The 13,320-nt window shown below is 42.1% G+C and overlaps 1 protein-coding gene across 2 annotated transcripts in view; it reads right to left on the bottom strand.

Moving 5' to 3' along the window:
- LOC106569018 (kinesin-like protein KIF26B) overlaps window positions 1-13,320 on the bottom strand; it is a 204,937-nt gene that overhangs the window by 107,643 nt on the left and 83,974 nt on the right. The window lies entirely within an intron of this gene.

The raw sequence follows: 13,320 nt of genomic DNA, 5'->3' as shown, positions 1-13,320 counted from the left end.
GGGGCATTTAGGATCTTGAATACAAGACAGGCGTCGGTGTATTGCACAAGATTTCCCCAACTCAGGAGTTCATGCTTTCTGAGAATGTGACAGTGATGATGGCTATTGGGCTTCCTGTCAAGCACTTTGAGAGCCTGTTTGTAGACAGACTGAATGGGTTTTAATGTTGTACAACCCTAACCCAACTAGTCAAGCAGTATGTTAAGTGGGGGAGTATCATATCATTGAAGTACAGTTTTTCTGCCTCTGTAGTCAAAACATTTCGTATGTATCAGGAAATTAGCTAGGTTGAATTTGATTATTTGAGTTACCTTTTTTACCTGCTTTTTGAAAGAGAGGTTGGAAGTATGATGTTTTAACCTTAACCCCTGACCTTAACCATTCGGAATTAATGCCTAAACTTAACCTGCGGAATTTGACATTTATCCGCTCCCGACGGACAAACATTGATGAAACCGTTTGTGTAATTTAAAAAAATGATTATTACATGTTGTGTTGTTCTATGAGACAGAGCCCCGCAGCTCGCTCCATTGTTTTTCCAATTCAAAACAAATTGCACATCAAACCTCCTAATTTCATGAGCTCTTCAATAACTAACAGATGTACTGGACATCAATCATCAACATTAACGATCAGCCCGGTGTCAATCATCAACATTAACGATCAGCCCGGTGTCAATCATCAACATTAACGATCAGCCCGGTGTCAATCATCAACATTAACGATCAGCCCGGTGTCAATCATCAACATTAACGATCAGCCCGATGTCAATCATCAACATTAACGATCAGCCCGATGTCAATCATCAACATTAACGATCAGCCCGATGTCAATCATCAACATTAACGATCAGCCCGATGTCAATCATCAACATTAACTATCAGCCCGATGTCAATCATCAACATTAACGATCAGCCCGATGTCAATCATCAACATTAACGATCAGCCCGATGTCGATCATCAACATTAACGATCAGCCCGATGTCAATCATCAACATTAACGATCAGCCCGATGTCGATCATCAACATTAACGATCAGCCCGATGTCAATCATCAACATTAACGATCAGCCCGATGTCAATCATCAACATTAACGATCAGCCCGATGTCAATCATCAACATTAACGATCAGCCCGATGTCAATCATCAACATTAACGATCAGCCCGATGTCAATCATCAACATTAACTATCAGCCCGATGTCAATCATCAACATTAACGATCAGCCCGATGTCGATCATCAACATTAACGATCAGCCCGATGTCGATCATCAACATTAACGATCAGCCCGATGTCGATCATCAACATTAATGATCAGCCCGATGTCGGTCATCAACATTAATGATCAGCCCGATGTCGATCATCAACATTAATGATCAGCCCGATGTCGGTCATCAACATTAATGATCAGCCCGATGTCAATCATCAACATTAATGATCAGCCCGATGTCAATCATCAATATTAATGATCAGCCCGATGTCAGTCATCAACATTAATGATCAGCCCGATGTCAATCATCAACATTAATGATCAGCCCGATGTCAGTCATGTCTTTAGGAGGCACTGTAACTAGGTTGATTACAACGCATGATGAGTGACTGTGTTGTTGCAGAAATAAATAGGCCTATGTTCATTTTGTTTTTTACATTTTGTACAGAGGGAGTTGGTATGTTATGAATTATTAAAAATGAATAATGAAAGCACCTGACCCCTGAAAGGTCTGTGCCGAGCCCTGACACACACACACACACACACACACACACACACACACTTGAATGTTCAAGCACTTCCAAGGTGGAAATACTGATCAAGGTGAAAATAAATAAATGTGTGTTTCTCTCTCCCTCTGTTAGTTATTACACTTCTCTCTCTCTCCGTCTGTTATTACACGTTCTCTCTCCATCTGTTAGTTATGACACGTTCTCTCTCCATCTGTTAGTTATTACACGTTCTCTCTCCATCTGTTAGTTATTACACGTTCTCTCTCCATCTGTTAGTTATTACACTTCTCTCTCTCTCCGTCTGTTATTACACGTTCTCTCTCCATCTGTTAGTTATGACACGTTCTCTCTCCATCTGTTAGTTATTACACGTTCTCTCTCCATCTGTTAGTTATTACACGTTCTCTCTCCATCTGTTAGTTATTACACGCTCTCTCTCCATCTGTTAGTTATGACACGTTATCTCTCCATCTGTTAGTTATGACACGTTATCTCTCCATCTGTTAGTTATTACACGTTCTCTCTCCATCTGTTAGTTATGACACGTTATCTCTCCATCTGTTAGTTATGACACGTTCTCTCTCCATCTGTTAGTTATTACACGTTATCTCTCCATCTGTTAGTTATGACACGTTCTCTCTCCATCTGTTAGTTATTACACGTTATCTCTCCATCTGTTAGTTATGACACGTTCTCTCTCCATCTGTTAGTTATTACACGTTCTCTCTCCATCTGTTAGTTATTACACGTTATCTCTCCATCTGTTAGTTATGACACGTTATCTCTCCATCTGTTAGTTATGACACGTTCTCTCTCCGTCTGTTAGTTATTACACTTCTCTCCATCTGTTAGTTATTACACTTCTCTGTTAGTTGTTACACATTATCTCTCTGTCTGTTATTACACGTTATCTCTCCATCTGTTAGTTATTACACTTCTCTGTTAGTTGTTACACATTATCTCTCCGTCTGTTATTACACGTTATCTCCATCTGTTAGTTATTACACTTCTCTCTCTCTCCATCTGTTAGTTATTGCACGTTATCTCTCCGTCTGTTAGTTATTACACTTCTCTCTGTTAGTTATGACACGTTCTCTCTCCATCTGTTAGTTATGACACGTTCTCTCTCCATCTGTTAGTTATGACACGTTCTCTCTCCATCTGTTAGTTATTACACTTCTCTCTGTTAGTTATTACACGTTATCTCTCCATCTGTTAGTTATGACACGTTCTCTCTCCGTCTGTTAATTATTACACGTTATCTCTCCATCTGTTAGTTATTACACGTTCTCTCTCCATCTGTTAGTTATTACACGTTATCTCTCCATCTGTTAGTTATGACACGTTCTCTCTCCATCTGTTAGTTATTACACGTTATCTCTCCATCTGTTAGTTATGACACGTTCTCTCTCCATCTGTTAGTTATTACACGTTATCTCTCCATCTGTTAGTTATTACACAGGAAAGGACCATAAATCGTAGCTCACACACACCACCTCATCCAGACATACAGGTCATGACACCTGTACCATAAAGCACACAGCCAGTTACAGCTGGCATAAATCTATACACAGACAGGCAGGAGAGAGTGTGTGTCTGTGTGACAATGTGTGTGTGGAATGTCATTCAGGTGTGTGTGCAGCTAGAACTCCAAACGATTTACGACTCCCATCTTCTCTCACCTGCTGGACAGCCTGAACACAGCCAACACAGGAGCATGGCACTCGTAAATCTCTCTCTCACACACACACACACACACACACACACACACACACACACACACACACACCACCACTGCAGCACCAAAGCTACAGAGTGATGTACACGTATTGAAAAACCAGGAATCAATAACGTTCCTGAGAGGGAACAAAATGAATTTATATAGAGTAAAGTTATCGAGTGGTGTGTGTGTTGGGGGGGGGGGTTGCATGTGTGTGCATTCAGTATATCTTTGCCCCAGCTAACTCACCTTGCCATTATCAGGACATTATATTACGGAAACATTGACACAGCCTGGCACAGCCTGACACACCATGGCACAGCCTGACACAACTTGGAACAGCCTGACACACCCTGGCACAGCCTGGCACAGCCCGACACACCCTGACACAGCCTGACACAGCCCGGCACAGCCCGGCACAGCGTATCCATAACACTTATATAAAGCCATAATTTGGAGTGGCCCTAACACATATACAGTATAGGCCATAACTTACAGCGTATGGTTCATTTTATAAAACACAGTATGTGTACGAGCACTTAACAGTTTTGAGACGGAGATTACCAGAAGCAGTTTGTCTGTTAGAGTAGAGAAGGAACACAGACATAGGGCTCTATAAGTGTTAAACACACGTCAGTTTGTCTGTTAGAGTAGAGAAGGAACACAGACATAGGGCTCTATAAGTGTTAAACACACGTCAGTTTGTCTGTTAGAGTAGAGAAGGAACACAGACATAGGGCTCTATAAGTGTTAAACACACGTCAGTTTGTCTGTTAGAGTAGAGAAGGAACACAGACATAGGGCTCTATAAGTGTTAAACACACGTCAGTTTGTCTGTTAGAGTAGAGAAGGAACACAGACATAGGGCTCTATAAGTGTTAAACACACGTCAGTTTGTCTGTTAGAGTAGAGAAGGAACACAGACATAGGGCTCTATAAGTGTTAAACACACGTCAGTTTGTCTGTTAGAGTAGAGAAGGAACACAGACATAGGGCTCTATAAGTGTTAAACACACGTCAGTTTGTCTGTTAGAGTAGAGAAGGAACACAGACATAGGGCTCTATAAGTGTTAAACACACGTCAGTTTGTCTGTTAGAGTAGAGAAGGAACACAGACATAGGGCTCTATAAGTGTTAAACACACGTCAGTTTGTCTGTTAGAGTAGAGAAGGAACACAGACATAGGGCTCTATAAGTGTTAAACACACGTCAGTTTGTCTGTTAGAGTAGAGAAGGAACACAGACATAGGGCTCTATAAGTGTTAAACACACGTCAGTTTGTCTGTTAGAGTAGAGAAGGAACACAGACATAGGGCTCTATAAGTGTTAAACACACGTCAGTTTGTCTGTTAGAGTAGAGAAGGAACACAGACATAGGGCTCTATAAGTGTTAAACACACGTCAGTTTGTCTGTTAGAGTAGAGAAGGAACACAGACATAGGGCTCTATAAGTGTTAAACACACGTCAGTTTGTCTGTTAGAGTAGAGAAGGAACACAGACATAGGGCTCTATAAGTGTTAAACACACGTCAGTTTGTCTGTTAGAGTAGAGAAGGAACACAGACATAGGGCTCTATAAGTGTTAAACACACGTCAGTTTGTCTGTTAGAGTAGAGAAGGAACACAGACATAGGGCTCTATAAGTGTTAAACACACGTCAGGTTCAGCTATTTACCTGTGGAACATCAGCTCGCGTGCCTTGCCAATATCTGAGGTGTGTCCTTAAAAACAAGCGCAAAAGTGGACAATTTCATGCAGCGCTAATGGGAAGTTTTAAGACCCACAAAAAGCAGGTTTTAATGGTAACACAGTTGATAAAGGCATGGACTTTGAGAGTGGAAGTGCAGCCTCTCCAGACATGACACACAGTGAGATGTTCATGACACACAGTGGCCATGGAAGGAGATATGTTCATGACACACAGTGGCCATGGAAGGAGAGATGTTCATGACACACAGTGGCCATGGAAGGAGATATGTTCATGACACACAGTGGCCATGGAAGGAGAGATGTTCATGACACACAGTGGCCATGGAAGGAGAGATGTTCATGACACACAGTGGCCATGGAAGGAGAGATGTTCATGACAGACAGTGGCCATGGAAGGAGAGATGTTCATGACACACAGTGGCCATGGAAGGAGAGATGTTCATGACAGACAGTGGCCATGGATATGTTCATGTCATACAGTTGCCATGGAAGGAGAGATGTTCATGACAAACAGTGGCCATGGAAGGAGAGATGTTCATGACAGACAGTGGCCATGGAAGGAGATATGTTCATGTCATACAGTTGCCATGGAAGGAGAGATGTTCATGACACACAGTGGCCATGGAAGGAGAGATGTTCGTGTTCAGAAATATAAAAAAACAATTGGTTTTCCCGCATTGTGTTAAATTTGATTAAAATCCAAGCATAGTTTACCCTCCCCCTAATCAAGGCTGATTTAACAGCATCACATAGGTACATCTTTTCATCCTGGCCATTAGCCAAAAGTAGCTTTAAATAAAAGGGTTTTAAATGGTGTAGTGAGAGTGCGTTGAAATATTTTGGAGGGTTTTACCTTCATGCTTTTTCACTATTCACAAACCTGGGCTATCCTTCCCCATTTTCAAAGAGTACCCCTTGTCCGATTACCAAAGACATGCTCCTCCAATCCATACTATTCAGTCCTCCTATAACGCCATATCAACGACAGATTGTCAAAACAATCTGCCTCGCACATAGGCAACAATACAATTGACAGGAGCCTAGTATTTATGCATAGACATGCAAATGTTATGTGTAAAGACATTTAGGCCTACGTGTGCACACAGTGCCATGGAACGAGAGAAGCGATTTATGATATCGTGCCTCTGACCCAATCCTATTTAGAAATATTGTTGTTGGTTTAAAAAACAGATTGATTGTACATGAGAACATACATGGCTGGAATGCAATGCAATTTCATCTGCTATTTCTGGAGAAGTGCAAATGTGGTCTGTAAGATGGTTCCATTACAAAACATTACATTTTGTGAGCACCATAACGCCAGGGGTGGAAAAACTACCCAACTGTCATACTTGAGTAAAAGTAAAGATAACTTAATAGAAAATGACTCAAGTAAAAGTGAAAGTCACCCAGTAAAATTCTACTTGAGTAAAAGTCTAAAAGTATCTGGTTTAAAATATACTTAAGTATCAAAAGTAAAAGTATAAATAATTTCAAATTCCTTATATTAAGCAAACCAGATGACACCATTTATTTTTTTTATTTACGGAAAGCCAGGGGCACACAGTCCTCCAGATCAGAGTCAGTAGGGATGACCAGGGATGTTCTCTGTTTAGTGAGTCCACCAGATCAGAGGCAGTAGGGATGACCAGGGATGTTCTCTGTTTTGAGAGTCCACCAGATCAGAGGCAGTAGGGATGACCAGCGATGTTCTCTGTTTAGTGAGTACTCCAGATCAGAGGCACTAGGGATGACCAGGGATGTTCTGTTGATAAGTGCGTGAATTTGACTCTTTTCCTGTCCTGCTAAGCATTCAAAATGTAACGAGTACTTTTGGGTGTCAAGGAAAATGTAGTGAAGTAAAAGTATTCAAAAATATAAATAGCAAAATCAAGTACAGATACCCCAAAGAACTACTTAAGTAGTATTTTTACTTAAGTACTTTACACCATTGCATAACGGTGAGTGGACCTTTATCCATCTCCTGTGAAAAGTGGGTAAAACCCTCCATATTCTAAATTGTCTGAATTATACACCCATGGGGATCAATTACGGTGCCTGTAACTCTGTTTAGACATGACTATTTAAAACAAGTTGCTGTTTCGTTTTATTCAAATTTTATTAGAATTATACACTGTCTTTTTAGGCCTTATCAATAGCCTTGTCACATTCTTCTTCGTCAGATGATAAAGAAAAATCATTGTCGGACCAAAACACAGCGGGGTTATGTGCACTCATCTTCTTTTATTGAATTGGCAAAGAAGGAAAAACCAAAATAAACACGTACACAAAACACAATGACGAATAACAGGCCGGTAAGGCATTAAGGCTATACCTAGCACAATCTCCCACAAACCACCAACACAAACCTATATATAGGACTCTCAATCAGAGGCAACTAGAAACACCTGCCTCCAATTGAGAGTCCAACACCCAATGACCTAAACAAAGAAATACTAATACTAGAATGAACATAGAAATACAAAACATGTAACATAGCCCAAAACCCGGAAATAATAAATCAAACACCCTTCTAAACAACCAACCACCCCGAACCACATAAAACAAATACCCCCTGCCACGTCCTGACCAAACTACAATACAAATAACCCCTATACTGGTCAGGACGTGACAAGCCTAGTGAATTTAATCTTTCTTATTGACTATGTCACGACTTCCGCCGATGTCACGTCCTGACCATAGAAAGCTTTTATTTTCTATGGTAGAGTAGGTCAGGGCATGACAGGGGGTTTTGTCTAGTTTATTTATTTATATGTTGGTTCTAGTTTCCTTTTTCTATGTTGGGGGTTTTGTCTAGTTTCTGTATTTCTATGTAGGGTTCTAGTTTCTGTATTTCTATGTTGTTTTTTGGGACGTTCTCCAATTAGAGGCAGCTGGTCATCGTTGTCTCTTTTTGGGGATCATATTTAAGTTGTTGTTTTTCCCACTAGGTTTTGTGGGAGATTATTTTGAGTAAGTGTATGTTGCACCTCTTCGTCACGGTTTGTTGTTTTGTTAATTCGTTTATTTGAATGTCTTGCATAGTTTCACAGTTTAAATAAAATGTGGAACAATACACATGCTGCGCCTTGGTCCGCTCCTTCATACGACAATTGTGACAGCCGAAGTCGGTCCCTCTCCTTGTTCGTTCGGCGTCACCGGCCTTCGAGCCATCGCCGATCCACTTTTCATTTTCCATTTGTTTTGTCTTTGTTTTACACACCTGATTTCAATTCCCCAATAACATGTTCATTATTTAACCCTCTGTTTTCCCCATGGTTTTTGTGTGTGTTTGTTTTATGTATTTCGGTCCTTTTGTGTGGGCTTGGTATTTACTACATGGAATGTATATTATTGAGTAAAGTTGCTTTTATTACTCATCTCTGCTGTCCTGCGCCTGTATCCTCTGCACCAGTTATACCCAGACCGTTACAGACTATGTTTAGCAGACTTCAATTTACAGTAGGCCTAGCCCCTATATCAGGGTGAATGCTATAGCCGATGTTTAACAAAGTATTTCTATATTGAAGCAATGCAACTAGAACAATGTGGACTGAAAACATGTTCAACATATTTAGCAAATATGGGGCAGGCTATTTAATGAATTAGGCTATAACGGACTAACATTTGAATTGGAGTTGATGACAACGCAATACATACAATTTTTTTAATACATAACTTGAAGAAACCACATATTTAGCCATGGAGCACGTTCTGATTGGCCAATGAGGAGCCAAGCATCAACACACCTACTTGTTTATTCATCAAAACCAAGCTGCTGCGCCCATAATTCCGGTTGTGAAAATAGCAAAAAATATTTCTGACACACCCCCAAACCTATAACGCTACAGCCAGCGGTAAGATTTGCCATTGTACACTGCTCAAAAAAATAAAGGGAACACTTAAACAACACAATGTAACTCCAAGTCAATCACACTTCTGTGAAATCAAACTGTCCACTTAGGAAGCAACACTGATTGACAATAAATGTCACATGCTGTTGTGCAAATGGTATAAACAACAGGTGGAAATTATAGGCAATTAGCAAGACACCCCCAATAAAGGAGTGGTTCTGCAGGTGGGGACCACTTCTCAGTTCCTATGCTACCTGGCTGATGTTTTGGTCACTTTTGAATGCTGGCAGTGCTTTCACTCTAGTGGTAGCATGAGACGGAGTCTACAACCCACACAAGTGGCTCAGGTAGTGCAGCTCATCCAGGATGGCACATCAATGCGAGCTGTGGCAAGAAGGTTTGCTGTGTCTGTCAGCGTAGTGTCCAGAGCATGGAGGCGCTACCAGGAGACAGGCCAGTACATCAGGAGACGTGGAGGAGGCCGTAGGAGGGCAACAACCCAGCAGCAGGACCGCTACCTCCGCCTTTGTGCAAGAAGGAGCAGGAGGAGCACTGCCAGAGCCCTGCAAAATGACCTCCAGCAGGCCACAAATGTGCATGTGTCTGCTCAAACGGTCAGAAACAGACTCCATGTGGGTGGTATGAGGGCCCGACGTCCACAGGTGGGGGTTGTGCTTACAGCCCAACACCGTGCAGGACGTTTGGCATTTGCCAGAGAACACCAAGATTGGCAAATTCGCCACTGGTGCCCTGTGCTCTTCACAGATGAAAGCAGGTTCACACTGAGCACATGACAGACGTGACAGAGTCTGGAGACGCCGTGGAGAACGTTCTGCTGCCTGCAACATCCTCCAGCATGACCGGTTTGGCGGTGGGTCAGTCATGGTGTGGGGTGGCATTTCTTTGGGGGGCCGCACAGCCCTCCATGTGCTCGCCAGAGGTAGCCTGACTGCCATTAGGTACCGAGATGAGATCCTCAGACCCCTTGTGAGACCATATGCTGGTGCGGTTGGCCCTGGGTTCCTCCTAATGCAAGACAATGCTAGACCTCATGTGGCTGGAGTGTGTCAGCAGTTCCTGCAAGAGGAAGGCATTGATGCTATGTACTGGCCCGCCCGTTCCCCAGACCTGAATCCAATTGAGCACATCTGGGACATCATGTCTCACTCCATCCACCAACGCCACGTTGCACCACAGACTGTCCAGGAGTTGGCGGATGCTTTCGTCCAGATCTGGGAGGAGATCCTTCAGGAGACCATCCGCCACCTCATCAGGAGCATGCCCAGGCGTTGTAGGGAGGTCATACAGGCACGTGGAGGCCACACACACTACTGAGCCTCATTTTGACTTGTTTTAAGGACATTACATCAAAGTTGGATCAGCCTGTAGTGTGGTTTTCCACTTTAATTTTGAGTGTGACTCCAAATCCAGACCTCCATGGGTTGATAAATTGGATTTCCATTGATTATTTTTGTGTGATTTTGTTGTCAGCACATTCAACTATGTAAAGAAAAAAGTATTTAATAAAATTATTTAAGACAAATCAAAGGTTAGAATTATAAATCTAGAAGAAAGACTACAGATCAGAGGTTTGGGTTTAAACTACAGAGATCAGAGGTGGTATATCCTTAATTATAAACTGTGTGGTTCGAGCCCTGAATGCTGATTGGCTGACAGCCGTGCTATATCAGGCCATATACCACGGGTATGACAAAACGTATTTTTACTGCTCTAATTACGTTGGTAATCAGTTTATAATAGCAATAAGGCACCTCTGGGTTTTGTGGTAATTGTGCATAAGAACAGCCCATAGCCGTAGTATATTGGCCATATACCACACCCCCTCTGACCTTATTGCTTAATTATCAACCGGGTGGTTCGAGCCCTGAATGCTGATTGGCCTTGCATTGTGCCTAAGAACAGCCCTTAGCCATGGTATATCGGCCATATACCACCCCCCCCCCCGGGCCTTATTTCTTAAACCTAGCCAGATAACATTCAGCAGTATAGCGAGATAGGACATTTGGGATGAGGTTAGTATTTGAGAAGGGATGTGTAACACAATGTATCGCAGAGTGAAATACCTGGAGGTATGCAATGCAGAATCTGCCCTCACATTTTTTGTGGGAAGGCGTTCAGAGGAGAATGTCGGCCTCGATGTCTTAATAACTGTCATAGACACAGACACTGAGATATTAATGTTTTGACGTTAGTTATTCATGTATCGCCTGAGTTATTGACGACTGTACTAGGATGTGTGCGTGTGTTTTATTGATGTACTGTCAGTCTCAATATTCCTATTATTGATTATGTACAGAGCATTCAGAAAGTATTCAGGCTTCCCTTTTTCCACATTTTGTTACATTACAGCCTTATTCTAAAATTGATTAAATGGTTTTTTCCCCTCATCAATCTACACACAATACCCCATAATAATAATAATAATAATAATAATAATATTTTTGCAAATGTATCAAAAATGTCATATGGAAATATCAGCAGAAATTACAGCCTCAAGTCTTCTTGGGTATGATGCTACAAGCTTGGGACACCTGTATATGGGGAGTTTCTCCCATTCTTCTCTGCAGATCCTCTCAAGCTCTGTCAGGTTGGATGGGGAGCGTCGCTGCACAGCTATTTTCAGGTCTCTCCAAAGATGTTCGATCGGGTTCAAGTCTGGGCTCTGACTGGACCACTAAAGGACATTCAGAGACATGTCCCAAAGCCACTCCTGTGTTGTGTTGGCTGTGTGCTTAGGGTCATTGTTCTGTTAGAAGGTGAACCTTCGCCCCATTCTGAGGTCCTGAGTGCTCTGGAGCAGGTTTTCATCAAGGATCTCTCTGTACTGTGGTCCGTTCATCTTTCCCTCGATCCTGACTAGTCTCCGAGTCCCTGCCTCTGAAAAACATCCCCACAGCATGATGCTGCCACCACCATGCTTCACCATTGGGATGGTGCCAGGTTTCTTCCAGATGTGCCGCTTCACATTCAGGCCAAAGAGTTTAATCTTGGTTTCATCAGACCAGAGAATCGTGTTTCTCATATTCTGAGAGTCCTTTAGGTGCCTTTTGGCAAACTTCAAGTGGACTGTCATGAGCCTTTTACTGAGGAATGGCTTCTGTCCGGCCACTCTACCATACATGCCTGATTGGTGGAGTGCTGCAGAGATGGTTGTCCTTCTGGAAGGTTCTCCCATCAAAACAGAGGAACTCTGGAGCTCTGTCAGAGTGACCATTGGATTCTTGGTCACCTCCCTGACCAAGGCCCTTCTCCCCCGATTGCTCAGTTTGGCCGGGCAGCCACCTCTAGGATGTCTTGGTGGTTCCAAACTTCTTCCATTTAAGAATGATGGAGGCCACTGTTCTTGAGGACTTTCAATGCTGGTACCATTCCCCAGATCTGTGCCTCGACACAATCCTCTCTCGGAGCTCTACAGACAACTCCTTCAACCTCATTCAACCTTGGTTTTTGCTCTTACATGCACTGTCAACTATTGGACCTTAAATAGACAGGTGTGTGTCTTTCCAAATCATGTCCAATCAATATAATTTTCTACAGGTGGACTCCAATCAAGTTGTTGAAACATCTCAAGGATGATCAATGGAAACAGGATGCACCGGAGATCAATTTCGAGTCTCATAGCAAAGGATCTGAATACTTATGTAAATACTTATGTTTTTTATTTTTAATACATTTGCAAAAATGTCAAAAATCCTGTTTTTCATTTTGTCATTATGGGGTATTGTGTGTAGATTGAGGCAAAAGATTTTGTAACACGGGTCGTATAACGGAGACCAAGGCACGGCGTGTAGAGTGCTCATATTTTATTAATGATAACACTTAAACAGAAAATAACAAAAACGACAGCCAACAGTTCCGTCAGGTAACTAACATACAAAACGGAAAACAACTACCCACAAAACCCCATAGACAAACCCCAACTTAAATATGATCTCCAATTAGAGACAACACGAACCAGCTGCCTCTAATTGGAGATCATCAAAACTCAACCTAGAACTAGAAAAACAAGAACAAAACATAGAAACAAAAAACATAGACTGCCCACCCATATCACACCCTGACCTAAATAAACAGAAAAACACAGCTCTCCTAGGTCAGAGCGTGACAGAATTATTTAATCAATTTTAGAATAAGGCTGTAACGTAAAAGAATGTGGAAAAGGTCAAGGGGTCTGAATACTTTCCGAATGCACTGTAACTTATACATCTACTGAATATAGAACTGGTTAACAGGCCTCTCACACACACACACGCGCACGCGCACGCCTCTTTCCACACAGTTGACTCATTTGGG

The sequence above is a fragment of the Salmo salar genome, chromosome ssa01 (genome assembly GCF_905237065.1).
Source record: "Salmo salar chromosome ssa01, Ssal_v3.1, whole genome shotgun sequence".
Taxonomy (NCBI): Eukaryota; Metazoa; Chordata; class Actinopteri; order Salmoniformes; family Salmonidae; genus Salmo; species Salmo salar.
The sequence above is the reverse complement of the archived record's forward strand: the minus strand, read 5'-3'. Positions and strand labels throughout refer to the sequence as shown.